At 41.1% G+C, this 27,440-nt stretch overlaps 1 long non-coding RNA gene across 2 annotated transcripts; it reads left to right on the plus strand.

Annotated features, from left to right (window-relative positions):
• Positions 1–301: 301 nt before the first annotated feature.
• On the plus strand, positions 302–27,440 carry LOC131403237 (uncharacterized). Of its 2 annotated transcripts, none has more exons than XR_009219315.1 (4): positions 302–638; positions 6,951–7,013; positions 26,754–26,875; positions 27,036–27,440. It is a non-coding gene; the product is annotated as an uncharacterized LOC131403237 (long non-coding RNA). The 2 variants fall into 2 exon arrangements; XR_009219314.1 differs by having other exon boundaries at positions 26,757–26,875.

Consider the following 27,440-nt stretch of genomic DNA (forward strand, 5'->3'; position numbering starts at 1 on the left):
ACGGCCGTCGGCCCCGCCCATTCACGGCGCCCCGTCCCGCCCCCTGCACAGCGTCGGGGCGCCGTGTTCACCCGCGGTGCATGGTGGGGCCGCCGTCCCCGACAACCCGCCCCTCCCCTCCGCGCGCTGGCCCGAGGCGGCGCGGGCGAGCGTGGCGGCGGCGGCATGCGCCAGGCCTCCGCACGGTCCGCGCCCCTGGCGAGCCCCGGCTACTAGGAGAGGCTGGGCCGCCTCCAGCGCGGGCTGCGGGACAGGAACGGCCTACCCGAGGCGGGGGCGGGAATCGGCCGGCGCCCAGGGTCGGCTGGTGCCCTGCCGTCTGTCCTTCCCACTCGCCCCGCCCGTGGTTCCCCTGGGCCTGGGTCCGCCCGCGACGGCCCCCAAGCTCCCACTGGGGCCTGGAGGACAGAGTTTACCGGAGAGACCCCCTTGTTGGAGATCTCCCGCTGAAGGACGCGGCCGCGTCGCTGAATTTGCCCGGAAGGGGGAGTAGGAGTTCTCCTGCCTGTCACTCTCAGTCAAGCCTCGTGAATTTCTCTCGTTCCCTTCTACACGCCCCCTCCGCAGTCTCTTCAAATTGTCATCCCACCCTGACAGCTGCACTGCATCAGTGGTGACAGGTCCAGGAACGCAGGCAGGTGAGTGTGTGTGTGTTTGTCAAACATATGCCCTATTTAAATGCGGGAGACTTTTTGAGGGCCATAGTTCCAGCGAAGGGATGAAATTTCCAGACAGAGAAGTCCAGCTTCTGGAGTATGTATGATACCTTGATTAAGACATGAAAGATGAGAACCGCTGAAGACAGCTAGATCTAAGAGCACATAAAGAAAGAAAATTAAAAAGCACTTTGCTATAAATAACCACATAAAAGATAAGTTGTTGGAACTATTATTTAGCTGCTATATTAATTGGTGTTGGAAATCTCATGAGTTGACAAGAAAGGAAATAGATGTTTGGATCTCTTGATAAACAAAAGGTTTAATGAGTGTTAAAGTTACAAAATCATTTTAGTGAAGAGAGCTGTGTGTGTGTAACAATGCTAAAATGACAACAATAGTTACGTGTAAGGTAAAGGCAGAAGCAAGTGGTTTTGAAAAGGAAGGAATTATATTGGTTTTATGCTAGATTTAATTTTTGTCAAATATTTTTAGAGCATCTACAACAGGCCTCCTTAATTGTCCTCACCATATTTTACTCTTTAATCTTTTTCTACATCCTATTTTCTTTCTGACATACCGCCACTCACCCACCCCAGGAACCTCCTCAACTCCAGCTTTTGAAAAATCACTTCCTTCAGTGGCTTCCCTGCACTAAGTATTGATCAGCCTGTTCCCTAACTCATGCAACGTCGGCATTCTTAAAGGACTCTAGATAGTGGCTTGAGTGACTTGCTCCCTGCCTAGATGGAGAATTCCAGGAGCTCAGAAACCATATCTAGCTGAAGCTTTAGCTGATAATAGAGTACCTTAGGTGGAGGAGGGGCTTGATATATGTTTGTTAAAGGAATGGAAGAAATCCCAAGTCAACCAGCTAATGTCCAGGAGGTATAAATGTCTTGTATAGAACATTAGCCACACATTGCCACCAAATAATGACCATGTTCCAGTCAACCAGGAAGAGTGGACAGTGTGATATTTCAAAGATGATATTGTGTCTGCGTATACTTGATAATTAAAAGACAAGACATTGCTCTGTGCATCAGTACACTTAAACTGCTTTTTCTTAAAGAAAAAAAACCCAGTTTCTTTAATGTTGTTTGTTAGGTTGTGTTTAAAATGAAACCATTGGGGCCAGCCCCATGGCTTAGCGGTTAAGTGCGTGCCCTCCGCTACTGGCGGCCGGGGTTCGGATTCCGGGCGTGCACCGACACACCACTTCTCTGGCCATGCTGAGGCCACGTCCCACATACAGCAACTAGAAGGATGTGCGGCTATGACATACAACTATCTACTGGGGCTTTGGGGAGAAAAAAAAAAGGAGGAGGATTGGCAATAGATGTTAGCTCAGAGCCAGTCTTCCTCAGCAAAAAGAAGAGTATTAGCATGGATGTTAGCTCAGGGCTGATCTTCCTCACACACACACACACAAAAAAAAACCCATTATATATAAGATTAAATACATTAAAAGAAATCACCAGGGGGAAGAACAATAAGAATAATAAAATAATTTTTTGTGTGTGTGTGTGAAGATCAGCCCTGAGCTAACATCTGCCAATCCTCCTCTTTTTGCTGAGGAAGACTGGCCCTGGGCTAACATCCGTGCCCATCTTCCTCCACTTAGATGGGATGCCGCCACAGCATGGCTTGACAAGCAATGCGTCAGTGCGCGTCCGGGATCCGAACCCACGAACCCCGGGCCGGCGCAGCGGAGCGTGCGCATTTAACAGCTTGCGCCACCAGGCCGGCCCCTAAAATAAATTTTAACATTTCAATTCTGCTCCAAGGTTCCTTAACCATTTTGAAAAACTAAAGTTTGGTTTATAGATTCAAACCAATTTAAGCTATTGTCCCATCCCCAAAGTGAAATCTTATACTGAAGTCCAGCTCCAAGTTAAAAAGCAAACAAACAAATAATAAAACAAATTCACCTCTGGGTGTGGGTGTAATTTTTTTCTTTACATTTTACTAATTTATTTTTATTGAGGTCACGTTGGTTCGTAACATTATATAAATTTCAGGTGTATATCATTATATTTCGACTTCTGTATAGAGTCCATCGTGTTCGCCACCCAAAGTCTAGTTTCCATCCGTCACTGTACACATGTCCTGCTTTACCCCTTTCACCCTCCCCACACTCCTCTTCCGCTCTGGTAACCACCAATCTGTTCTCTGTACTGTGTGTGTGTTCGTTTTTTGAGTTGTTTTTTTTTTTAACTGCTTTTTGACTCTGTTCTCTTAGAATAATAGCTTAGTTACCCCAGGCCTTTAGTTATTTGTATCTCTTAGCCCAAGTTCTAAATTTTAAAATGTCACTGGTTCAAATGGCATTCTTTTTGAACTAAGTTCATTGTGAGTTATCATTTTTGCTTCCTGTGCTAGGAACACCTGGCTGTTTATAGTCCTTATGGTATAATAACTGTGTAATGATTATTACTTAATGTTTAACACTTAATGCTTTAACTATTAAGCAAGGTGAGGCTGTTGAAATTGTATAAGGAATTTGAGTCAAATTTTATAGCCTATTCATGGTTCTGCCTTTGGAGGTTGGTTTTATTTTTAAGTCAGTACAGATATGTTGCTGTGTATACTCATTTTTCATTTTAAAAGTCCATGACTAACTCTAATGCATAGTTAATAAGTACAGAGGCTAATAATTTTGGATACACAGAAAAGTGCGGTAGAAACATGGAAACCTGGGTTCCAGTCTGTGAACTGTTGTGTGACCTTGAGCAGGTCGTTCAGCCTCTCTGAACCTTGGTTCTTCACAGAAATGAGAGGCCTTGACTAATATGTAAAGTATGGCCACAGATTTTTTTTTTCTCTAGTAAATAAAGAGCCTCAAAGTAAAAAAGTTGAAAGCTGTAGTTTTGTGAAGCAACAGATAATGAATATCATTGTCTGTACCCTATTGGAGTGTTTGAATGTACCTGTTTTTCGTAACCAATCCCGCTGACCACAAGGACCATTGTCTCCTAAAGCTCCAGAAATTTACAGGCTACGACCTTGGGTAGTCACAGCTGCTTTATCAGTCCACAGATTTCTTGGGAGTGAGAGAGAAAAACAACCTGCCCTTTCTCAGCCCTCTTAGAGGTGGGTCATTGCAATGTTAGCTGGTCTAATAACTGGGCTTTTCCCTTGTACTTGGTGTGTTTCTAGCCCAGATTGTCTTAGCTGTAGTCACACATAGATGTAATTTTATATTCTGAATTTTTTCCTTTTTGTATCAGTGTTTTCTTTGCATTGTGGGAATGTCGTTGAATCTACAAGAGCCTGATGGAATGACTCTGTACAGTGCATATAGTGCCACAAGTGTAGTAGAAACATGTAAGTGGAGTTGACACTTACAATTATATAAAAACATCTGTTTAAAAGGCCCATTAACCAGCCCCAGTGTTTTCAATACCAATATTGATTCAGGGTGAGATATCGTAAAGGTCCAGAAATTGACGCTGAGGTATTAGTTGAGTAAAGCTGAAGATGATATTGATACAAAAACTGAATAACAGGTGGCTTAAAAGGAGGAAACTAGACCACATACTACACTTTAAGGACCACCCAGCTGTGTAAAACTTCGAAAGGTCCAAGTGAGGGGTGCAGGTGCCTGAAACCGTTGACAGCGGGTACATATCCCGGGGCTGGATGTTCCAAAGATTCTGAAACAGAGATTTAATCTGTAGGAATTGCAAAATGATCCTCCCAATAATCCTTTCTCTGGCTTTTTATTGGGGTAGATATCTTGTTTTAAGTTTTAAATTTAAAACATATGAAAGACAGCACTCAGAGGCACTGCTGCATGGATGTTGAGGTTAGAAAATGGGCCTGTGATGAAGAGTGAATTAGAGTAGCATCATTTTGCCTGGAATAGAAGGCCAAGAGGTGTTTGTGGTTTTTCAGTGTAGGAAGTGTCATGCTAGAGAAGAAGTTTGACCAGTCTGTCCCTACTGGAGATAGAGCAAGAACAAAGAAGTTTTATGTTCTTTATTAAAAAGAACTTGCTGCTCGTGAGGTGGTGGATTCCCAAAGAGACTGTGGTCCTTCTTCACTAGAAGTCAGAGGTAAATTGTTACAATTATTTTGAAATGAGTTCAAGCTTACAGAAAAGTTGCAAGTAGAGGACAAAGACCTCTAATATTTCCCTCACCCAGATTCCTCAACTCTTAACATTTTGTTATATTTTCTCTTTCTCTTTCTATCTAAAATTATTAATCTTTTCTGAACCATTTGAGAACTGGTGCCCCATCACTCCTAAGCACTCCAGTGCATAGTTCCAAAAAGCAAGGGTGCTCTCTCTGTGATCACCATATAACCCTCCCAGTCACGAAATCAATGCTGATCTACCAATCCACAGACCCCAGTCAAATTTCACCAACTGTCCTAGCACTGTCTTTTTTATCGTCTGGTCCAGGAGTCCATCTGTGAACCCATTTGCCATGTCTCTTCAGTCTCTCCCCATCTGTGCCTATTCCTCAGTCTTTCCCTGCCTTTCCTGTTCCTGACAGTTTCATAGAGAACAGCTTTCATTCTGGAGAGTGAGCCTCAAGCTGGGTCCATCTGATGTTTCTTCATGACCAGATTCCAGTCATGCTTTCTTGGCAGAAATTCCACAGAAGTAAAGCATGACATCAGAGGCACAAGGTCATAGATGCCTTTAAGGGTCTGTCTCATAATTTAGTGACGAATTGCTCACTCTGTCCGGACATTCATTTTTCATGAACTAAATATCCTATTGATCACTGAACCTTAGAAGGGAGGAAAGTGACAAATAAAAATTTCTAACGTGGAAGCAATTATACCATATTTCTTTCACTTCTCTTCTGAGTTCAGTCTTCTTAATGAGAAAATAAAGATCTGTGTGAAGCTATTAGATTAAAAATTTGTTTCTGTAATTTTTTTTTTTTTAATTATTTTTCCTTTTTTTTTAACGTAGGCATACCCCAACTGAGGAAGAGATTATTCCCCAAGCAAAGATTCAGTGTTTGGATTTTGGACCCCATTTTCCCATTAAAAGAATTTTGGTTAAATGATGGTTTCCATTCTAGATTATGCTAAGCAAAGAAATTTACTTAACCTATAATTTAGCTAACAGAGTAACTTTTGGGCTTTTTTTTTTTCTCTGAAGGAAAACAGAAACTAATAATTAAGAGCTCACAAATGGAATGTGGGCTCAGCCCCTGTCCCTCAGGGGGCCAAGCTAGGCTCACCTTCTGTTGGACTCCTTGTCATTGATTCAGTCTTTTCTTTAGCATTTTTCTCTCAGACATTATGTGATTTCTCTTTTGGCCTTTAGTTCTTGTTAACTTAGATTCGCAGTTTGGCTTCAGTTAGATGGGGTTGAAGCTGGTACTTTGGTGGTGGTTGAGCGGGGCCCTCTGTGGTTAAACTTCCCAAGGACTCTTTTTGGGACTGAGATGGCTTCTCATTTAGCAGTTTTACCCCTAGCCCCTTGGTTTTGGCTGCTACCACCCCTGCTGCCCAGTTTCCCCTACCTCTTGCCCAGGCTGGGTGTGCAGGGTAAGCTCTGTCCTCTAGCTGACTGCCAGCACTCACCTGATCATCACAGGATAGCAGTCAGTGACAAATCACGGCGATGTTACAAAGTTGTAAAAAGAAATCCCCCCAAATTTGAAGTAATAGTGTTAGGGGGCCTAGTCTTCATTAAATGTGAGTGAGGGCAGGTCTACTTTTCAGAGACCTCTTCCTAACTCAGCTACTTGGCTCTGCCCAGGCGTGTCTAGTTGGGAACAGAGCAAGCCACCAGTCTTCAATCTAGGGTGGATTTGTGGAGGCATTGTGTCCAGACCTGGTGGGATCCCCATCACTCAACTGTCACCGTCTCAGAGAAGTCTGGCCATATCATATTTTACATATTTATCTTGTTTATTGTCTCTCCTTCCCCCTAGAATGTCAGCTGCCTGAGGGCAGGGGCCTTGGTTGGTGTACACCGGATTAGTCTCCAGACCTAGAACTGTGCCTGGCTCATCATGGCACTCAAGAAATACTTGCTGAGTGATTGAACCTGCTTCCCAGCCTTTTCTTACTGCATTTCCCCATTTACTTTGAGAATCTTGTTTTTGCTTCATTTCAGTGTCCTTTTTGCTTTTTAGACTTCCGTGATGACTGCTAAGTATTTTTGTCTTGAGTTTCAAACGCAGCTGGCATTTTCTGCTTCTGAGAGAGGCCAGAGAAGCATTCTTAGAAAAGTGTGATTTCAAAGGAGATCATGTTCTAAATCCAACTGCCTATTACTTATCAGTGTAATTATTCATAAAACATTTTCTTTCTGTATTATAGTGAAAAGAAGAGATTGGACCTGGAAAAGAAACTTTATGAACATAATCAATCTGATATATGCAGGTAAGAAAGGACAGCGGTAACAGTTTTTAAACCAATTTGCATATGTTAGTCAATAAAAATTTAACCCTAATATATGTTAGAAATACCATAGTTACAGTACTTTTACCATTCTCTTATTTCTGCTGTGTAGTAGTTTCACCTAAACATTGCAATTTAATATAATCACTGTCAAATGTAAGAATAAACTTGGTTAAAATTAGTATAAGATAAAAATTATCTTCTTTTCATCATTCAGTATTTGTGTTATCTCAGGAATCTATTTTGCTTAAATGTCTTAAGAATAAGATGGATTATAGGCCGGCCCAGTGGCGTAGTGGTTGAGTTTCCGTGCTCCGCTGCGGCAGCCCGGGGTTTGCTGGTTCAGATCCTGGGTGCAGACCTACCTACGCATGGCTCGTTAAGCCGTGCTGAGGCAGCATCCCACACAGAAGAACTAGAAGGACCTACAACTAGGATATACAGCTATGTACTGGGGCTTTGGGGATGAAATTATTTAATTAATTAAATAAATAAATTTAAAGAAGAAATTTTGAAAAAAAAAAGAAAGATGCCTTGTGGTCTTTCTTTCTTTTTGGCCACAATTTAAACACCTTGAGCCTGTGTATTGATTAAGGCGTAATTGCTGTAGCTGGCCCTTCAACAAACTGTTGTAGGCAGGGTTACATGGTGTCTCACTTATTCCTGGATATATGATAATGACAGTTAAAATTACTATGAGCAGTGGATAATATACATGTTATCCTTTTTATGTTACTTAATCTAATATTAAGAGCAAAATGTTAATATTTTTAATTCTATTTTATAGAAACTGAACTTCATCCTTAAGCCAGATGTATGGTGTTACCTCCAATATTGTTCATATGAAAAATTTCTGGCTATTATAGCATTTAATCTGTGATTTATTTACATCATAATATGAGTGAGAAATGAAAACATCTCATCCAGAAGAGAGAGAAGCCAAGAATATTTTAAAACCAAATCATCTATCTATTCCATTTATTTCCTCATCTTCAAGCTTATTCTTTGGTTTTAAGATTTAGTGTCCCTCCAAAGGTACCAGTCAGGTAGCCATATGTCTCTAGTAGGTCTAGAGGAGACGAGAAGAGCCAGTGAGATGGTGGAAGAAGTAGCAGTGTTGTAGATGCCGTGGCCTCAGAAGTGGGCCCCAGGCTGAAGGAGTCCAGGGCAGCTGCCATTTTTCTAGCCTCTGGCTAACGGAGCAGAAGACAGGGTATAGACTTTTCCTGCACCCTATTCTTGGGTGGCTTCCTGGTGTAATGGTGGTGGGAGAGGTGAGGTGAGAGAAGAATGGGAACCTTTACCAAGCCATCATTTTGCTGAGTTTGTTCCCCTCGCTCAGCCTCTTGTTGCTTCCTGGAAGAGAGAAGGTATGATTTGCCAAAAATATGCTGTCTTTGACTGCCCGAAGGATAAAATCTAAACTGTCTAACATGGCTGTTTCAATCTGGTTCCCCACAGAAGGCAGAGTGTGAGAGGAGGGTTTGCGTGTAGGTGGTAATTTGTAGGAAGTAGTCACATAAAACTGAAGAGGAGGGCTGGGCAGAATGAAGTAGGAGCTGATCACTGCTGTGGGAACCTAGGGTTCCATCCCTCCAGGTTTTCAGAGGAGCCATGTAGTCTGCCCCTCTTCTCCCCACAAGTGTCCACTGAAGGCAAGGAAGAAGGGGCTGTTTACCTACTGGTTCCTGACCCCTGTTGGTCAGGGCTGTCCCAGGAGGTGTTGACTCCTCACATCCAGGCTTTCCGTGCTGCAGCCCTGGTAGCACCTGATGCACCTGACGCAGGTGCTGCCAGGTTCACTGCATACAGCAGGTTGCTGCAGCTGTGGCTGGTAGAAGAAAAGGTGGGCCAGGAGGATGTGAGGAGGACATGAGAGGTGTCTGGTACAGGGGCTTCCCAGACCCTCCATTATCTGCCCTGGTTTAATTCTCATCATCACCACCCTTGCCAGCCTCCCCCTAAAATTCTTCATGGACCAAAATTCCAGTTTCTGAAGCATGACCAGATCTTTTGTAGCACAGTGTAAGCAGGTAGGCTCTGTCTTCAGGCGCCTCAGTTCAGTCCAAGTCCCACCACCTCTTCGCCCTATGACCTTGGGATGATTACTTCAACTTTCTGTGCGTCCATTTCTTCATCTGTCAAATGGGGATAAGGATATTTATGAGAACTTAATGAGTTAATACATATAGAACCTTAAAGCAGTGTCTGATCCAGAGAGTCAATAATTTATTATTCATCATTATTTTTGTCAATATCATCATTATTCTTATTTATTACTTTTGAGCCTTCTAACATGCTAGTTCCCCTGCCTGAATGTTCTCCCCTCGTCTTTTTACTCTTGCTTTCCCCAATTTTGGGTTAACTCTTACCCATCCTTCAGGTCTTAGCTGAAAAGTAATTTCCACTGTGAAATCCTCCTTGAGTCCTTCTGCTAGGTTAGGGTGTCCAGTCTGTCAGGGTCCCTGACAGGTATTGTACTTACCTGATTGTTTTCCCTGTTGATCCTAGCTGAGTGGCTTTCATATTCATCTTCAGAGCCCTGAATATATGAATGATTGCACGGATGCGTGGATGAGTTGCTTATGTGGTCAGCTTTGAAGGTTATTGTGGAGGCAAGAATGAAACTAGAATTTGGATGGAGAAGGCATGGTTACTATTGTACCTGTTCCAGGTGGACACTGGCCACCCCTGGCAGCTTTACCAAGTGCCTGCATGTGAAAGATAGTACATTTGGGTCTTCCTCCATTACTGTTGCTTGTGTCGAAAATGGCAGATATGGGCAGCAGTAAAACCAGTCTCAGGTTTTTTGTTCAGAAGGAAAAATGGGAACAGCCAACCAAGATTAAAGCACAGTATTAGCATGGTAAGGAAGTTTTTAAAAATTATTGGCCCAGGGGTAGCCTGTTGGTTAATTTTGGACGTCTCCAGTATCTTTGCAAATCTGTGTTTTGAGGGTGAACGTTTTTGTGGTATTTAACTTATTTTTGCTTGCTAAAAGAATGTTGAATAATTTATTGAGCCAAGAATAGAAATGCTACATACCGGGTACTCTTTTATGATTTAAATACTTGTAAAGGAGAAAGAGCTAGAATTAGCAGTGTTGGTTCTTTGAGAAGAATGGGCTGCACAACTTGAGCTATGCAGCATTACACTTTTGATGACAGTCTCTAAAGGTTTTTTCACAATTTGAGTAAAGTTACAGTCCATATATTATTATAAAATATTTGGGAGATAATGTCAGCATCATGATGGAGCAAGCTCTCCCCTTAGACTCTCCCCACTAAGATACAACAAAAAGGACATTCATATACCAAAAGAGGACACTCACACAACACAAAAGACATCTGAGAGACCCACCCAGCTATACATCTGAACGTGGAGGTGCTGGACACCCCCCCAGAGGAAGTGGAAGGAGGTAGGGAGAGCTCCTCTTGCTCCCCAATGGCAGTGACCTCGGGACCGCATGGCTTGCAGAGAGAGGGGGAGAGGCGACCCTCTGTGGGAAAACTGTGACTCTCCAAGTTCGCTCACAGCCCATGGGAAACCCCCACACAGAGGTGACTGAACTGTTGAGGGGTATCTTCATCAAGCTAGCACCCCAGGAGAGCAGATAGCAAAGGAAGAGCGAGAAGCCCCTGGGATTGGGCAGGCAAAAGAAAGCATCCCTCCCCCTGTCCCGTGCTCCAGCACAGCCAGTCGGCCAAAGTATCCATGGATCACTGTGGGCTCAGAATATACAGCTCTTGACCCCCACCCAATGGTGGCAGGTGGAAGCTGCAACCAGATACTATCATGCGGAGACACAAATCCACACCGTCAAACAGTGTGAAAAAATATATTAAATATCCAGACCAGAAGGAAAGTGACAAGCACCCAGAAGTCAATCCTGAAGGCACAGAAACCTATAATCTAAATGACAGAGCATTCAAAATAGCTATCATGGGGGCTGGCCCAGTGGAGTAGCGGTTAAGTTCACACGTTCTGTTTTGGCGGCCCAGGGTTCGCCAGTAGGTATCCTGGGCGCGGACCTACTCACCGCTCCTCAGGACGTGATGAGGCTGCATGCCACATAGAAGAACTAGAAGGACCGACAACTAGGATATATGACTGTGTACTGGGGCTTTGGCGATAAAAAAGAAAAAGAGGAAGATGGCAACGGATGTTAGCTCAGGGCCAATCTTCCTCAAAAGAAAAACAAAACACAAAATAGCTATCATAAAAAGGCTCTATGAGTTACAAGAAAATACAGATAGACAGTTCAATGAAATGAGGAACTTCTTCACAAAAGAGATTGAAACTATAAAGAAAGCCGGTCAGAAATGTTGGAGATGAAAAACACAATGGAGGAGATAAAGAAAAGTCTGGAATCTTTAAAGAACAGAGCTGAGAGTATGGAGGATAGAATTAGAAATCTAGAGGATAGGAATGCAGAAATGCTCCAGATGGAGGAGAAGACAGAACTAAGCCTAAAAAAAAAGAGAGGAAATTCTGCAAGAAATATCTGACTCATTTAGGAAATGCAACATAAGGATTATAGCTATTCGAGAAGGAAAAGAGAGGGGAAAAAGGAGCAGAGAGCTTGTTCAAAGAAATAATAACTGAGAACAGTCCAAACCTGGGGAAGTTTGAAGTTTTTCCAAACCTCTCCAAGGCATGTAATAGTAAAGCTGGCAAAAGTCAATGACAAAGAAAAAATATTAAGGGCAGCAAGGCAGAAGAGAGTAAGGTACAAAGGAACTCCTATCAGGCTCTCAGCGGATTTCACAGCAGAAACTCTACAGGCTAGGAGAGAGTGGAATGATATATTCAAAATTCTGAAAGACAAAAACTTTCAGCCAAGAATATCCAGCAAAAATATCCTTCAGATATGATGGAGAAATAAAAACTTTCCCAGATAAACAAAAGCTAAGAGAGTTCATTGCCACAAGACCCCCACTACAAGAAATGCTCAAGAAGGCCCTCATACCTGGAAAAAAAAAGGGGGGGGGGATACAAATCCGTGAGCAAGGAGAAAAATAGGTAAACAAAATCAGAAAAATTGAAGCTCTCTATCAGAACAGGTTAGCAAATACTTAATTATAACAGCAAAGATAAAGGGAAGGAAAACACCAAAAATAAATATAATCTTGTCATTTTAACCACAAACCATAACACAAGATGGAATAAGTTGGGACAATAATAACTTAGAAGGGGAAGAGGAAACGGATGGAATTGACTTAGTCTAAGGAAATAAGAGACTATCAGAAAACGGACTATCTCATCTATGTGATTTTTTATACAAACCTCATGGTAACTACTAAGCAAATAATCAGAACACAGACATGTATGATAAATAAAGAGAAAACTAAGAAAACCATCATAGAGAACTACCAAACTGAATTGGTAGTCCAAAACACACAGGACAAGAAACAAAGGAAGTGCAGAAGAACCAGAAAATAGGTGATAAACTAGTAGCATTAAGCCCTGATATATCAATAATAACTCTAAATGTAAATAGATTGAATTCTCCAATCAAAAGACACAGAGTGGCGGGATGGATTAAAAAACAAGACCCCACAATATGCTGCCTCCAGGAAACACATCTCAGCTCTAAAGACAAACACAGGCTCCGAGTGAAGGGATGGAAGGTGATACTCGAAGCTAATGGCAAATAAAAGAAAGCAGCTGTTGCCATACTTCAGACAAAGTAGACTTCAAGATAAAACAGGTAATGAGAGACAAAGAGGGGCAATATATAATGATAAAAGAGTCACTCCACCAAGAAGGCATGTCACTTATAAATATATATTCACCCAACAGAGGAACACCAAAGTACATACAGCAACTATTAACAAACCTCAAAGGGATATTAACAACAACACAATAATAGTAGGGGACTTTAACACCCCACTTACATCGATGGATAGGTCATCCAGACAGAAAGTCAATAGGAAATAGTGGACTTAAATGAAAAACTAGACCAGATGGACTTAATAGATATATAGAGAGCACTCCATCCAAACACAGCAGAATACACAGTCTTCTCAAGTGCTCATGGAACATTCTCGAGAATAGACCATATGTTGGGAAACAAGGCAAGCCTCCATAAATTTCAGAAGATTGAAATCATAATAAGCCAAATTTTATTCTTTTTGTTGCGATTGTAAATGAGATTGTATTCCTGAGTTCTTTCTGTCAGTTCGTTATTAGAGTATAGAAATGCAACTGATTTTTGTAAGCTGATTTTGTACCTTGCAACTTTGCTGTCGTTGTTGATTATTTCTAATAGTTTTCTGATGGATTCTTTAGTAGGGTTTTCTATATATAAAATCATGTCATCTGCAAACAGCGAGAGTTTCACTTCTTCATTGCCTATTTGGATTCCTTTTATTCCTTTTTCTTGCCTAATTGCTCTGGCCAGAACCTCCAGTACTGTGTTGAATAAGAGTGGTGAGAGTGGGCACCCTTGTCTTGTCCCTGTTCTCAGAAGGGTGGCTTTCAGTTTTTCCCCATTGAGTATGATGTTGGCTGTGGGTTTGTCATATATGGCCTTTATTATGTTGAGATACTTTCCTTCTATACCCATTTTGCTGAGACTTTTTATCATAAAGGGATGTTGGATATTGTCAAAAGCCTTCTCTGCATCTATTGAGATGATCATATGGTTTTTATTCCTCGTTTTGTTAATGTGGTGTATCACGTTGATTGATTTGCGGATGTTGAATCATCCCTGTGTCCCTGGTATAAATCTCACTCGATCATGGTGTGTGTTTTTTTTTTTTTTTAAAGATTTTATTTATTTATTTTTCCCCCAACGCCCCAGTAGATAGTTGTCTGTCATAGCTGCACATCCTTCTAGTTGCTGTATGTGGGACGTGGCCTCAGCATGGCCGGAGAAGCGGCGCGTCGGTGCGATCCCGGGATCGGAACCCGGGCCGCCAGCAGCGGAGCGCATGCACTTAACCGCTAAGCCACGGGGCCGGCCCTGTGTGATCTTTTTAATGTATTGCTGGATTCGGTTTGCCAATGTTTTGTTGAGGATTTTTGCATCTATGTTCCTCAATGATATTGGCCTGTAATTTTCCTTCTTTGTATTGTCCTTGCCTGGCTTTGGTATCAGAGTGATGTTGGCCTCATAGAATGAGTTAGGAAGTGTTCCATCTTCCTCTATTTTGGAATAGTTTGAGAAGGATAGGTTTTAAATCTTATTTGAATGTTTGGTAAAATTCTCCAGAGAAGCCATCTGGTCCTGGACTTTTATTTTTTGGGAGGTTTTTGATTACTGTTTCAATCTCTTTACATGTGATTTGTCTGTTCAGATTCTCTATTTCTTCTTGATTCAGTTTTGGAAGGTTGTATGAGTCTAAGAATTTATCCATTTCTTCTAGATGTCCAATTTGTTGGCATATGGTTTTTCATAGTGTTCTCTTATAATCCTTTGTATTTCTGTGGTGTCCATTGTAATTTCTCCTCTTTCATTTCTAATTTTATTTATTTGAGCCTTGTCTCCTTTTTCCTTAGTAAGTCTGGCTAAAGGTTTGTCAATTTTGTTTATCTTCTCAAAGAACCAGCTCTTTGTTTCATTGATCTTTTCTACTGTTTTTTAATGGTGACAAAGGGGCCATACTAATGTAAGGTGCTAATCACAGGGAAAATTTGGTGTGAAGTATATGGGAACTCTGTATTATCATCACAATTTTCTGTAAATCTAAAACTATTCTAACATTAAAATTTTATTTAACAATTTTTTAAAAATAAAGGCAGGGCTCCCTGATATCAATAAGCCTCGTGAAAATGCATTCATTAATAATCAGAGGAAGCACCCCCCACATGCTTGTACATGCACGCACACACGCACACACACACACACACACACACACAAACTCGGGCACAGGGAGGGAGCCCCGGATCTGACTCTGACATCTCAATGAACAGATTCCAAAAAGCAATTACACTGCCAAGTATTATGCTAAAACAATTATTGAAATTGCTATTCAAAAACAGTTAATGGATTAATTAAGACAGATTGACCTAAAAGCTGATTTAAAATTAACCTGACGCGTGCATGCTATCTAGATAATGACTCTCTCCTATGAGCTAGCCTCTCATTAAAATCAAATTCCACTGGGAGAAATTACACACTTGCACCATGATTGGGAAGAACAGGCCGCGTTCACTCAACCACTGATGGAACTGGAGGGTCATCAGACGAGGTAAATGGAAATGAGTGTCCTGTCCTTCTAGGTGTGCTGCGATCTGTCTCAGTAACAAGCCACCTCCCTCCCATTTTTCCCTTTGAAAATGATGGAAACTCATTAAAATTGCGTCAGCTCAGGACCCCAAACCACTAGGTGCCTGAGTGGGCACATCTGAAGCTTCCAAAGGGAAAGATCGGAAGGGAGGGGTCGTGGGCTGGGGTCCCGTGGACGCACTGCGGGCAGGGAAGGGAGCTGAGCAGCTCTGAAAATGAGGCCCCTCAAGCACTTGAGGAAACTCGATGGCTTCTACCCCTCGTTTCTCTAAAGGTGAGAAAACCCATGCTTGTTGGAGACCAAACTCCAGGCGGGTGGCAGAGGCAGGAGCTCTTTTCAGCGTAATGCTTTTCCCCACCCAGCACCTTCTCCTTTCCACTGCCGTATCCAGATGGAAAGAACTCATGGTGAGGTTTTTGGGTCTACAGGCCTGGATCACACCTTGCTCCTGAGTTTAGCCCAGGGGTGTCCCAGTCTGAGTGAGCAGTTTTCACTTGTCCCCATATCCCTAGCCGGCTGCCTGCCACTGGCTAACCTAGGATCCTGTGGTGTGTGCGCCCATGTTGGGGGACGCACCTGAGAAGGCCCGCCCTGCTGGAGGAGGGTCATGGGCACCCCTCCCTCCAAGGGCCCTGGCTCCTGGCAAGAATGTCTCAGCTGATGTCTGGAACACAGGGGTGTAGGCTCCTTGTTCCTTGTAAACCCCTGGAGTTACTTTGATAACATTTTTTTAAATGGATCCCCTGCTCAGCATTTTTATGAGATAAAGAATTTCCCCCATTAAAATTATTCAAGTTTAGTAATAATATATTATTGGGACAAGCAGGAAAACACAGGATGCTCCAAAACGATCCATTACTTGGAGGATTTTAAAATTCTAATGAGAGAAACCACTCTCTCTCATTGTTCATCCTCTTGGCCATCAGCAGGATTAGTCTGGGAGAAGGACAAGGCAGGAATTGGGTACATTCCTTATTTATCCCTCTGATTTCTCCAGAGTTTTTCTTTTCTTCAAAGAGAAATCTCTGGGCTCTGCAGGGCTTGTCAGTGGTGATGTCAGGCAACTCTGAGACTGTGCAGAGCAGGAGGATGAGAACAGGGGAGGGAGAAGAGGAAGAGCTGGGACCATCACTTCCCATCACAGGCTGAGGCTGAGTTAATCTCCACCTAGGTCAGGATCCCAGGAATCGGATGTCATCGGCCTTGTCACACCGTGGGGGTTGGGAACAGAGAACAGCCAAGTCGCCACGGCCACTTTCAGAGAAATAAACAAAGTGGGAGGGCACCACTGGGAGCCAGTTTGAAAATGGTCACTAATGTGAAATAATAAGACACACTTTTCAGAAAAGTGAAGACAATTCTTTTGGTTCTCAGACTCGCAAACACCGTGTGTTCTTTAGGAGCAGACTGAAGCCGTTGACCTCTAGGGTGATTGTGAAAGGAATTTGGGCTCCGTCACTGTTTCTGAATAAGTCAGAACAGTCCAGCACTCACTCCTTGGCAGTGCGGAAGATGACCGGTGTCCAGGTGCTGGGGGGTTGAGACCTCTATCACTCAGGGCATCCTGCCAGGCAGAGGGGGCTGGCCTGGTGGCCACTAGACTTTTATCAGATGTGGGATTTGCAAATATTTTCTGCCATTTTGGATTGTGGATTATCTTTTTTCCTTCTTAATATTCTCCTTTTATGCACAAAAGTTTTTCATTTTGAAGTCCGATTTGTCTAATTTTTCTTTTGTTACTTGTGCTTTTGGTGTTATATCTAAGAAATCATTGCCAAATTCAAGTCACAAAGATTTACTCCTATGTTTTCTTCTATGAGTTTTCTAATTTTGGCTCTTATATGTAGGCCTTGGATCCATTTTGAACTCATTTTGTGGATGGTGTGAGGTGAGGGTCCAGCTTCACGCTTTTGCATGTGGGTGTCCAGTTGTTCCAGCACCTGTACTAACTGTTTGTGGGTTTCTTCGGATTTTTCCTCATGTATGATTCTATCTGCATAAAGAGGCATAAAGAGGCAACTCTACTGCATTTCCAATTGTTGTGATTTTTATTTTTATTTTATTTCAAACTGTCTGTGCCTTTATATTTAAAGTGCAATTTTTGTAGATAGTATACATTTGGGTCTTATTTTTATATCCCTCCCGAGAATCTCGGCCTTTAACTGAACTCTTCAGTCCACTAATGTGTAAAATGATGAGCAAACAAGATGGTGGGATAGGAGTTTCAAGCACAGGTTGTTCAGCAACAGCCTTGAACAAAAAGAACAAAGTTGGAGGCATCACACTTCCTGACTTCAAAATATACTACAAAGCTATGGGGGCCAGCCTGGTAGCATAGTGGTTAAGTTCGCCTGCTCCACTTCGGAGGCCCAGGGTTCACAGGTTCAGATTCTGAGCGCGGACCTACACACTGCTCATCAAGCCATGCTGTGGTGGTGCCCCACATACCAAAAATAGAGGAATATGGGAACAGATGTTAGCTCAGGGCTAATCTTCCTCACCAAAATATATATATGTATACTACAAAGCCATAGTAATCAAAACAGCATGGCACCGGCATTAAAACAGACACACAGACCGATGGAACAGAAGAGAGAGCCCAGAAATAACTCCATGCATTTATGGTAAATTGATCTTTGACAAAGTTGTCAAGAATACACAATGGGGAAAGGATAGTCTCTTCAACAAATAGTGTTGGGAAAACTGGTTTTGCACACATGGAAGAACTGAACCCTTACCTCACTCCGTATGTAAAAATTAACTCAAAATGGATTAAAGACTTAAATTTAAGACCTGAGACCATAAAACTATTAGAAGAAAATATAGGAGAAAAACTTGAGTTTGGTCTGGGCAATGCTTTTTTTGGACATGACCCCAAAAGCAGAGGCAACAAAAGTAAAAGTAGATTAATGGGATTCATTCAAACTAAAAAGCTTCTGCACAGCAAAGGAAATCATCAACAGAGTGAAAAGACAACTTACAGAATGGGAGAAAATATTTGCAAACTGTAATCTGATGAGGGGTTAATATCTAAAATATATAAAGAACTCATACAACTCAATAGCAAGAAACAAGTAACTCATCTGAAAAATGAGCAAAGGATATGAATAAACATTTCTCAAAAGAAGACATATGAATGGCCAACAGATACATGAAAAGGTGCTCAACATCACTAGTCATCAGGGAAATGCAAATCCAAACCACAATCAGATATCACCTCACACCTGTTAGAATGGCCATCATCAAAAAAACAAAAAATAACATGTCTTGTTGAGGATGTGGAGAAAAGGGAACCCTTGTGCACCATTGGTGGAAATGTAAATTGGTGTGGCCACTGTGGAAACCAGTATGCAGGTTCCTCAAAAAATTAGCAATAGTATCAATAGAACACCTTGGTATGATTGATAGAACCAATCATTGTACATAAAACAGATCTGCACATATATGATAAATAAAAGAACGTAAGGGAAAAAATTAACAGTAGAACTACCACGTGATCCAACAGTCCCACTCCTGGGATATATCCAAAGGAAATGCAATCAGTATTTCAAAGAGATATCTGTACCCCCATGTTCACTGCAGCATTAATCACAGTAGTCGAGATATGGAAACAACCCAAGTGTCCGTTGACAGATGAATCGATAAAGAAGATGTGGTACATATACACAACAGAATATTATTCAATCATGAGAAAGAAGGAAATCCTGCCATTTGTGACAACACGGATGAGCCTGGAGGACATTAAGCTAAACGAAACAAGCCAGACAGAGAAAGACAAATATGGTATAATCTCACTTATACGTGGAATCTAAAAAAACAGAAAAACACATGGAACTCATAGAAGCAGAGATTAGAACGGTTACCAGGGGCTGGGGTTGAGGGGGGGAGATGGTGGTCAGGGGTACAAAGCTGCAGTGATGCGGGTTGAATAAGTCCAGAGATCTAACGTACAGCATGATGACCACAGTTAATACTACTGTGCTGAATACTTGAGATCCGCTAAAAGAGTAGCTGGGTGCTCTCATCACAAAAAAATGGTAACTGTGTGAGGAGATGAGGTGTCCATTAACTTGACTGAAGTAGTTATTTCACTACGTATATGTACATCAAATCAGCATTGGATACTTTAAAATATATAATTTTTATTAAAAATATATAAAATTAAAAATAAATAGCTATTGACATAGTTTTGGGTCTGTAACTTTATTTCCTTTCTCTATTCGTTTCCTCCAGTTTTTTCCCCTTTATTTGTCTTTTTAAAACTTTCCTACTGGTTTTTCCAAAGGAAGTAATGGAGACATGATTCACATGCCATAAAAGTCAAGTTTTTTTATTTTACAGTACTATTTGTTATGAACACATGCATTCATAAACCACCACAGAAATCAAGACAGAAAACAGCTCTGCTGCTCCCAAAATTCCCTGTCTGCCCCTTGTGGCAGCCCCTCCTCCCCACTAGCCAACACTGATCTGCTCCCTATCAGTAGTTCTGCTTCTTCCTGAATCTCACAGGGATGGGATCACACACTATGTAACAACTTTTTGAGCTTTACCTTCTTTACTTAGCAGATTGTATTTGATAGTCATCCATTTCGTCTCACATATAAAATGCTTATTCCTTTTCATTACTGAATAATATTCCATTGGATGGATGTGCCACTTATTTACTAGCTGAAGAACATTTATATCTACAGTTTGTCTGTTTGGGTTGTTTCCAGTTTTTGGAAATTGTGAATAAGTCTGCTATAAACATCAACATACAGATTTTTGTGTGAACGTAACATTTTGATTCTCTTTGACATATATCCAAGAATAAGATTACTGGATCAGAAAGATTACATGGTCAACATTTCTTTAACTTTACAAGCAACTCTCAAAATGTTTTCCAATATGGCTGAAACATTCTGCTTTCCCAGCAGGAGTGTAGGAGCATTCTGGTTGCTCTGCTTCCTTGCCAGTACTTGATATTGTTGCTAATTTTTTAAGCCATTCTGAAAGGTGCACACATGTATCTCATTGTGGTTTTAATTTGAATTTCTCTGATGACTGATGATGTTGAGCATTTTTTCCTGTACTTTCATTCCATTTGTGTATCATTTTTGCTGAAGTGCCTCTTCAAATCTTTTGCCAATTTTTTACGAGGTTGTTTGTTTTGTTATTCAGATTTAAGAGTTCTTCATATACACCGAATAAAAAGCCTTCACAGATATGTGTTGCAGAAATGGTTTCTCCCAGTTTTTGACTTGTTTTCCTTCTCTCAACAGTGTCTTTTGAAGAGAAGAAGTTCTTAGTTTTGATAAAGTTTAACTAAACAAAATTTGTTATGGGTGTGCTTTTGGTTTCACACCTGAGAAATCTTTGCCTAATCCAAGGTCATGAATATTTTCTCCCAGAAGATTTATAGTTTTAGATTTTACACTTACTGCTATGATTCACTTTGAGTTAATTTTTGTATGTGGTGTGAGACATGGGTCCAAGGATTTTGGGGTTTTGTTTTGTTTTGAGTTATATATTATGGTGGATATTTTTGCATATGAATATTCCATTTTTCCAGTGCCTCTTTTTGAAAATACCATTCTTTCTCCATTAAGTTATTTTAGCAACTTTGTCAAATATCAATTGCTCATACATGTGTGGTTCTGTTTCTGGATTCTCTCTTCTGTTCCACTGATCTGTGTGTTTATTCGTTCACCAGCACACTATTGATTATCGTAATGTTATAATATGCCTGGAAAGCAGGTAGTTTAAGGCCTCCAACTTTGTTCTTCTTTTTCAAAGTTGTTTTGGCTATTCTAATTACTTTGCCTACTCAAATAAATTGTAGAATCAACTTCATAATTTCTACCAAAAATATGCTGGAATTGTAATTGGTATAGATCAACTTAAGGAAAATTAATATTTAAAATACTGAGTCTTCCAATCCACGAACACTGTATATTTCTGCTGGGGTCTGAATGCTTATGTCCTCCCAAAATTCACATGTTGAAATCCTAACCCCCAAGGTTGAGAGTGTTAGAAGGTGGGGCCTCTGGGAGGTGCTTGTGTCATGTGGGTCGAGCCCTCATGAACAAGATTAGTGCCTTTATAACAAAAGAGGCTCCAGAGAGAGCCCTTGTCCCCTCCACCGTGTGAGGACACAGCAAGAAGGCACCAGCTATGAACCAGGAAGCGGGCTGTCACCAGAATGTGACCGTGCTGGCACCTTGATCTTGGACTCTCAGCCTCGAGAACTGTGGGAAATAAATGTCTGTTGTTTATAAGCTATCCAGTCTGTGGGTTTTTTTATAGCAGCCCGAATAGACTAAGACCATTTCCCTGCTTATTGAAGTTTTCTTTTACTTCTTCCATCAGTGTTTTGTAGTTTTCAGCATAGAGATTCTACAGGCATATTATAGGATTTATTCCTAAATATGTTATGATTTTTGTTGCTATTGTAAGTTGCACTTTAAAAATGTCAATTTCTGGGGGCCGGCCTGGTGGCGCAGTTGTTAAGTTCTCATACTTCACTTCCACGGCCCTGGGTTCTCGGGTTCAGATCCTGGGCATGGATCTACACACTGCTCATCAAGCCATGCTGTGGCAGCATCCCATACAAAGTAGAAGAAGATTGGCACAGGTGTGAGCTCAGGGACCATCTTCCTCAAGCAAAAGAAAAAACATGTCAATTTCCAATCATTTATTGCCACTGTATAGAAATACAAATGATTTTCGTATGTTGACTTTGTATCCTATGACCTTGTTACACTCATTTATGAATTCCAGTAGCCTTTTTTTTTGCTATATTCTTAAGGATTTTTTATGTAGACAGTCATGTCATCTGTGAAAAAAGACAGTTTTACTCCTTCCTTTCTAATCTGTATGCCTTTTATTTGATTTTCTTGCTATTTCACACCAACTAAGAATCCAGTGGTGTTAACTGGGGACAATGAGAGCGGATGTCTCTGCCTTGATCCTGACTTACAGGGGAAGCCTTTAGTCTCACTGTTTGTGATGACTGCAGGTCCTCAGGGACGCCTTGTATCAAGTTAGAGAAGTTCCCTCTACTTCTACTTTCCTGGACTTTTATAAATGGATGTAGAATTTCTTCAAATGCATTTTCTGCATGTCACATGATTTTCTTCTTTACTCTGGTGATGTGGTGGATTACATTGTTTTATTTTTTGTCCTATTGGCTATTTTTTTTTTTCAGTCATTTCTCCAGGGTTCACAATCTCCATCTCTAACTTTTCCTATTCCACTTACAATGAACATTTTAGTACTTCAGGTAAAATATGGAAATAGTGCAGCCATATTGGGCCACCCCGCCCATCCTTTATGCTGTAGTAACTGTACGTACTGCATCTACATATCTTATGAACCTCAGAAGAAAATATTATCATTTTTTAAAGACTTTATTTTTTTAGAGCAGTTTTTGTTTCACAACAAAATTGAGTGTTTGGTACATATATGCCCTGCTCCCATATGCACAGCCCCCCTATATCAGCTTTGCCCATCGGATGGTGTATTTGTTACAGATGACGAACCTGCACTGACATGTCATCATCACCCAAAGTCCACAGTTTACACCAGGTTCATTCTCGCTGTTGTGCATTCTGTGGGTTTGGACAGATGTCTGATGACATGTATCCACCATTACTGTGTCATACAGAATAGTTTCACTGCCCTAAAATCCCTCTATGCTCACCTATTCATCCTTCTGCCCTCCCCATAATATTACAGTTTTTACTGTAAGTTGTGTGTATTATACAAAAGTTAGAAGGAGAAAGCAGAAAAAATGAGTAGCCTTTGACATTTACCTAGATATTTACCATTTCTGAAGCTACTTATTCCATTCTGAGGATCTGAGATTCCTTTTCTGGTATAATTTCCCTTCTCCTAAAGAATTTCCTTTAGCATCTTCTGTTGTAGAGATTTGCTGGTAATAATTTCTCTTAGTTTCTCTAAATCTGAAAATGCTGTCTTTCAACAGTGATTTTCGAAGGATATTTTTGCTGGATATACGATTCTGCATTGACAGGTCTTTTTTTCTCTCTCTCTCAACACTTTAAATCTCTTTTCTCATTCTCTTCTGGTCCCCATAGTTTCTGATGAGAAGTCAGCTATTAATCAAATCATTATTCCCCTCTGTGTGAAGTGTCATTTTTCTCTGTTGCTTCCAACATTTGCTTTTCGGCCTTGGTATCCAGCTGCTTGATCTGATGTGTCTCTATGTGGGACTGTCTTCATTCTGCTTGGTGTTAGTTGAGCATCATATTTGCAAATGTCTATCTTCCATCACTTGGATAATTCCAGCCACTATTTCTTCAAGTATTTTTGTCTGCACATTCTCTCTCTCCATTCCTTCTTTGAAGCAGACCACATGTATATTAAAGTTTGATCTTACTTAAGAGTGACTGAGGCTCTGTTATTTTTCCACCCTTTTTTCTTTCTATTTTCCATGTTAATTTCTATTGCTCTACTTAAATTCCATGTGAAGAATTTATTTCTAATATTGTATTTTTCAATTCTAAAATTTTCTTTTTTAAATTTTTCTGCTGAGATTTCCTACTCTTTCATTTTCTACAAGCATGTTTGTTTACCTTCACGGAGGATAGTTATGACAATCACTTTAAAATCTTTGTTTAATACTTATGCTTTCAGCCAAGATGAAATAACAGGGAACTAATTTACCCTTCTTCCCACAACAACTGAAAATTTTGGGGAACATATATGAAACAGTAGTTTTCATGCAGTGGGTCTCAGGCAGCAGAGTTCAGTGACCCCTGAGAGACCTGGAACTGATGAGGTGGGCCCTGTGATGGCCCTGCTGCCTGGAGAGAGAATTCCAGGCTCCAGCACAGGGAAGGAGAACCCAGGTGGACCCCTGAGCTCTCCCTGAGTTGAAGAGATGGCACTGGGTGTCCTGGGAGGCTGAGGTGACTAGAGCACATATGGAAGACCACCCAAGAAGTGAGAACTGCAGCAAGAGAGAACTTCACAGATTCTCCGTGGGCCCACTGCATCTTCCACTGAGTAATGACCAGTGCACCCATGTGAGGAAACTACCCAACACTACAGAATCAAACACCAAAATATTAGAGGAAATAATTCTTGGAGCTCACACAGACAGGAATGGTTTGGGTTCAACCAGTCCACACATGGCTTAGGAAAGCCCCATAACTCGCAGGAGATTGTGTCCAGTATTCAGAGTGGCCTCAGTGGTGGAACACAGTCAGCCCTGGACTAAAGGTTACTCAGATCCCACCTAACAAAGCTTAGAATCAGCTTGAATGTTTCCAATTGTTTCAAAGTAACACAACTCTGCCCCAGGAAACAGCTCAAGAATATTTTTAGGAGTACAAACTATCCAGGTTCCAACAACGAAAAATACACAATGTCTACCAGCCAACCAGAAATTACCTGGTATGCAAAAAAGCAGAAAAACACATCATGTAATGAGGAGACAAATCACTCAATTGATACTGACCACAAATAGCACAGATGACGTAATTCATAGACAAAGATGGGATGTTATTACTGTCATCATATTCCACATGTTCAAGAAGTTAGAGACAAGACTGACAATGTAGGGGGTCGGGGGTGGGTGAAATAGGTGAGGGGATAAGAGGTACAAACTTCCAGTCATAAAATGAATAAGTCATGGGGATGGGATTACATCATGGGGAACAAAGTCAACAATATTGTCATAACTTTGTATGGTGACAGATGGAACTAGATTTATCATGGTGATCACTTTATAATGTATATAAATGTCAAATCACTATGCGGTGCGCCTGAAACTATCATATTATTGTATGTCAATACTTCAGTAAAAAAAAGAAAAGGCTGATGATGTTAAGTAGAAATATGGAAGATAGGAAAAAGACCCAAAAACTTTTAGAGATGAAATGTCTGTAATTAAACATCTGTAATGAAAACTTACTAGATGAGATTAAGAGCAAATCCGTCAAAAGGTTAATGAACTTGAAGACATACCATAGAAACCATTCAAAATAAAATAGAGAGAGAAAATAGACCAAAGAAAATGAACAGAAAGTTAACTGCAGGACAACTTCAAATGGCCTAAAATATATGTAATCAGAGTCCCAGAAAGAGAAAGAGAAGAAAACAGAAAAAACAATTTGAGGAAATAATGACTGAAAATTTTCCATATTTTATTAAAAAAAAAAAAAACTATAAACCCACATATCCAAGATACTTAATGAACCCCAAGTCTAAGAAGTATGAAGAAGGCACATTATAATTAAATTGCTTAAATAGGGTGATAACAAGATAATCATGAAATCAGACAGGAGATAGAAAGACCTGCTGAGTGCAGAGGAACAAAGGTTAGAATGAAGGCAGATCTCTTACTGGAACTGAGGCCAGAGCAGAGTGAAGCAAGGTCTTCAGAGTATTGAGAAAAAAAGCTGCTAATTTATGATTCTATGCCTGGCAGCAAAGGGTACAAATAAGATAGAATATCAACTTTCTCAGACACACAAGAGCTGAGATAATTCACGGTCACCAGCGGATCAGCGCTGAGAGATGCTGAAGGAAAATGACACAATATGGAAACCTTATGTGAAGAAAGGGATAGAGAGCACTTTCTGTGGGGTATGTAACATGTTGAATAAAACGTGTGACAACATGGACACGGAGGCTGCAGTGGGGGTGGGAGAGTACTGTTGTGAGGTTGTTCAGGCGTCATGAAGTGGTCTGATATTATTTGAAGATAAACTGTGAAAAGTTAACGATGTTTACTGTAAACCCTAAGGCATGCACACACACGCATGCACACAGCAAAGACTTATCCAGAATAAGCCAAAAAAGATTAAATGGAATCATAAAAAATACTTAAATTATCCAAAAAAAAGCAGTCTAAGAGGAAAAAGCAAACAAAAAACAGATTGGTCAAATAAGAAACAAATCGCAGGATAGATTCAAATCTAACTATTATCAGCAGTAACATTAGATGACAGTGGTCTAAAAACCCCATTTAAAAGGCATAATTTGTCAGATTGAATAGGAAAGCAAACTCAACTACATGCTGCCTACCCCAAACCCACTTTAAATATAAAAACACAAATAAATTAAAAATAGAGATTGGAAAAACATGCCATGCTAACACTAGTTGAAAGAAAGCTGGAGAAGCTATACTAATACTAGATAAAGCAGATTTCAGGCACAGTGAATATGACCGGGAATAAAGGAGGTCGTTGTGAAATACAAAAGGGTCCATTATCAAGAAGACATAATACAGACTGTTTATGCACCTAATAACCGAGCTTTATGGCACATGAAGAAAAATCCTTATCTGCCAGTTCCAACACCTGGGTCATCTTGGGATCTATCTCAGTTGATCCTCTTTTCTCTTAATAATGTGTCCCATTTACTTGATTTTTGGATGTTGGGTGATTTTGCACTGTGTCCTGGACATTATGAATGTGGTGTGGTGGAAATTCTGGATTCTGTTATTTTCCACCAATGACTGTGTCTCTTGGTTCAGCAGGTAGTGATCTCAGCTGGTCTTGAACCGCAAACTGGCTCCTGGCTGCAGCGCCAGCCTCAGTTCAGATCTTCTGTTGTTAGCGAGTGGCTTGCGCATGCGTGGTTCAGTCCGTCAGAAAGGTGAGGGCAGAGTCTGAAGTTTCCCCTGCACATTTCTTCCCCTCCTGCAATCCCCCTCCCTCTTCAGTGACCATGTCTGGGACTAGGTGCCTGGAGAAACTCAAAGGTGGGTTTGGAAGCAATTAACTGTTATTCCAAGCTGTTTCTTTTCCTTTTGTAGGTTAAGGAGATGTAACCACCAGCCATCCTGAAACTGACCAAATGAGGCACTCAAGGGAGATGTAACCACCAGCCATCCTGAAACTGACCAAATGAGGCACTCAAGGGAGATGTAACCACCAGCCATCCTGAAACTGACCAAGCCTCACCACAAGAGCTATGCCCATGACCTTTGCTTTATTTTTAATGCAAAGATCTCTCCAGGAGGAGCTTAGGCCTCATTATGTGGAAGCATGTTCTCCAACTGAGCCTGTGCTAGTGAATACCCCCACCTCTCCCTTTTGAATATTATTCCCCAACTGAAATAAAAGTTCCTGCTTCCCTTAGTTCTGGGACGCCATGACTTTGGAAATGATTCCTCACGGCCTCCTATTTGCTGCAAATACAGTTTACTTTGTGAGACAAC

The sequence above is a fragment of the Diceros bicornis genome, unplaced genomic scaffold (genome assembly GCF_020826845.1).
Source record: "Diceros bicornis minor isolate mBicDic1 unplaced genomic scaffold, mDicBic1.mat.cur scaffold_61_ctg1, whole genome shotgun sequence".
NCBI classification, from domain to species: domain Eukaryota; kingdom Metazoa; phylum Chordata; class Mammalia; order Perissodactyla; family Rhinocerotidae; genus Diceros; species Diceros bicornis.